The 3,315-nt window shown below is 42.7% G+C and overlaps 1 pseudogene; it reads left to right on the plus strand.

Moving 5' to 3' along the window:
* The first annotated feature begins 2,818 nt into the window (after positions 1–2,818).
* LOC126163628 (5S ribosomal RNA) lies at positions 2,819–2,936 on the plus strand (annotated as a pseudogene).
* The last annotated feature ends 379 nt before the right edge of the window (positions 2,937–3,315 follow it).

Raw genomic sequence — 3,315 nt, forward strand, 5'->3', positions numbered from 1 at the left:
CCTCTTACATATATTATTGGCGTCAGAATTATATTTATAGGGCCAAAAACCATGCCATGATAATGGTACCACCAAATGTAGCATCCGAGGCCCATAAATACTCCTCTTAAGTTCTTCTGGTCTCAAAACTCCAGGAATATGAGCCACTGTGATCCGTTGCTGCTAGCGAGGTGTTAACCACAGCACTGCTCAGCCCAGACTCCTTCCCCGTCACAAAGGACGAGTTGCCACTTGCGCGCCAACCACACGTTTTCCACTCCGCCAGGCTACTTCCGTAGCTGCGGAGCTTCCCCACATCTTTTACATTCAACCCTATATTCCCTAACTATGGACCAAGTCAGTTACAGTACATTCCGTAACAATCATTCCATTAGTTATTTAAATCCACAAGAATAATTAAACATCGTTCAAAAGTGCCACATAATTGAAACATGTATACATAGTCAAAGAATTTCCATGACAGATACAACATTATACATAAGCAATACTACAAACTGACACATAAATAACGATACAGATACAAAATAGGTCGAAAATAGATGTTACAGTAGGCCCCTTTGTGCCAAATTGCAAACTTCTATGGGGAAACAGGAGACAATTACGGCGTTTCTAAAAAGTGATCCTTTAACTGTGTTGCACAGTGTACTTCTGCTCATATCAATATCTTATAGCGTGAATTGTATCGAATGATCCTCGTAATAAGGACCAACTAAGAAGTCGTTCGTGCAAGTGGCAGAGAGAGGGTACAAAATTGCCTACGACGCTCCGCTTCTTTCACTTTCAATCCCACTGTTCTCACGTTTCTTTTTTTGTTTTTCTTTTTGTATAATTTTTGTATTGTTGCTTAAAGCGGTTTGTGTCAAAAATTACTGAATCAGCAGATAGAATGGCGCTAATGAAAGTGGAACTAGGCAGTATTTTCATAAACTGCACTCTGCCAAGAGTACGATTCCGTTTTGGTATTAAGTTTGGCATCACTCCGGTTCATTAAGTCGCTGGGCAGAGATGGTGTTTGCTCCCTCTGTCGGAACCGGTGATACCTTACGGCTCCGGGCACTGGAGAAGGACTTTGGTGTGAGCCGTGCTGTGTGTTGTTGACAACAGATGCAAACGGCAACGGACGTCAGCAGTGGAGGCGGCCACGTTTTCTGTCAACTGGAGTACAGATTTGCCGTTTCTGAATGTGTGGCTCGCTGGTGTTGCGTGGGCAGATCTGACTGTGAAGTCTGACATGTTGGACAAGGGAACTTAATGTGCAACCCGCCATTAAAATACTTAGTTTGCGTCAAGAGAGGAGTGCTTCAATCTCCACTGTAAGGTGACGTGTTGCTAATTCTGTCCTCGCTTAGACACAGTGACTGTATCGTTTTCTTCAATGGAAACTGATCTAACATGTTTTTTGATGTACTGGGCAAGTTACATTTCGCAGGATGCCTTGCGTATTTACTGGTGCAACATTTCAGAGTAATTATTTACATCTATTTCAATTTATTGTTGTAACATCTTGTTGTTTCTTGTGGCTGATTCTGAGACTTTTCAGGTAATCATTTTGGTCGTTAATTACGATACAAATTATATATGCTAATGAGGAATGATTGTTCACCAGTCTGCATGAGCCGCACTGGGTAGCCGCGCGGTCTCGGGCGCCTTGCCACGTGGTTCGCGCTCCTCCCCCGTCAGAGGTTCGAATCCTCCCTCGGGCATGGCGGTGTGTGTTGTTCTTAGCGTAAGTTAGTTAGAGTTAGATTAAGAAGTTGTAAGCCTAGTGACCGATGGCCTCAGCAGTTTGGTCCCATTGGAACTTTCGCGTCTGTAGCACGTCATCTTCGTGGTGTAGTAATTTTAATCGCCAGTAGCGTATTTTTAAAAATCCTATGTGGTGTTTGGACGGTTCTTATTATGCTTAAATCCTTAAGAGGTGGTGTCTTTTTTCTTGTGAGTTTTGTTTTAACTCTTGTTCATCCCATTACTCTTGTCTCTGTTTGCATTAGCTCAAGTGAAAGGTTTTGTTGTGATGCTCTTTATAACAATCTACAATGATTTGTTGTTTGTTTTTTGTACATTGAGATTTAGTAAAGATACAAAATTTATTATTGGTAAGTCAACTCAGTCAGTCGACTACATCTTTCTTCCCACTGCTCAATAGCACCACAGAATAATAATAAATTGAGACGAAAAATCTGTTTGAAAAATTTGGTGTCTTCCTGAAACCATTCAAACGAGAAACAGCAATTAAGGAAACACTGCACCCCAACAGCTTGGTAAAATGGTGCAAATGGCTCTGAGCACTATGGGACTCAACTGCTGTAATCATCAGTCCCCTAGAACTTAGAACTACTTAAACTTAACTAACCTAATGACATCACACACACCCATGCCCGAGGCAGGATTCGAACCTGCGACCGTAGCAGCAGCGCGGCTCCGGACTGGAGCGCCTAGAACCGCACGACCACCGCGGCCGGAACAGCATGGTAAAATTATTTGATTAACAGGATAACAAGAGTGTGGCTTCAGACGTACATACTTTAGTATAAATACATGGCGACATGGGTGTAAGAACGCCGTAAATAAAATATTTTGGTTTTGAGGTAATCAAATTTCAAAAATTACTGTATTAAAAAGCTGTCCTATGAGGTCATAGCATTGTGAACTGTCATGATAAGCTCCATTAGCCAGAAGAATTCAATGTAAATATTTCTATAATTTGGAGTTAAGAGTTGTTTTCCGAGTTTCAGTTACATCTTTCTACTATAAATAGTAGCATTTTATGCCTGTTTCGGAAAATATTGTTTTTTTAATGACTGTGTAGAGGAAGACTGCCAACGGCCTTGCCGCAGTGGTAACACCGGTTCCCGTCAGATCACCGAAGTTAAGCGCTGTCGGGCTGGGCTAGCACTTGGATGGGTGACCATTCGGTCTGCCGACCGCTGCTGGCAAGCGGGGTGCACTCAGCCTTTGTGAGGCAAACTGAGGAGCTACTTGATTGAGAAGTAGCGGCTCCGGTCTCCGAAACTGACATACGGCCGCGAGAGCGGTGTGCTGACCACATGCCCAACCATATCCGCATCCAGTGACGCCTGTGAGCTGAAGTTGACACGGCGGCCGGTCGGAGCCGTTGGGCCATCATGTCCTGTTCGGGAGGAGTCCAGTTTGGTTTAGTTTTATAGAGGAAGACAGGGAAGTTTAGGCAAGATTTAATTTTTTAATTTTTGTGTACCATTCAGATGCTTTTCTGATAATCTGTTCTGTAATTTGATATCAGAATTTCTAATTTTTAAGAACATTGACTGATTTAACGCTTGTATTGTTCTGTTT

The sequence above is a fragment of the Schistocerca cancellata genome, chromosome 2 (genome assembly GCF_023864275.1).
Source record: "Schistocerca cancellata isolate TAMUIC-IGC-003103 chromosome 2, iqSchCanc2.1, whole genome shotgun sequence".
NCBI lineage: Eukaryota > Metazoa > Arthropoda > Insecta > Orthoptera > Acrididae > Schistocerca > Schistocerca cancellata.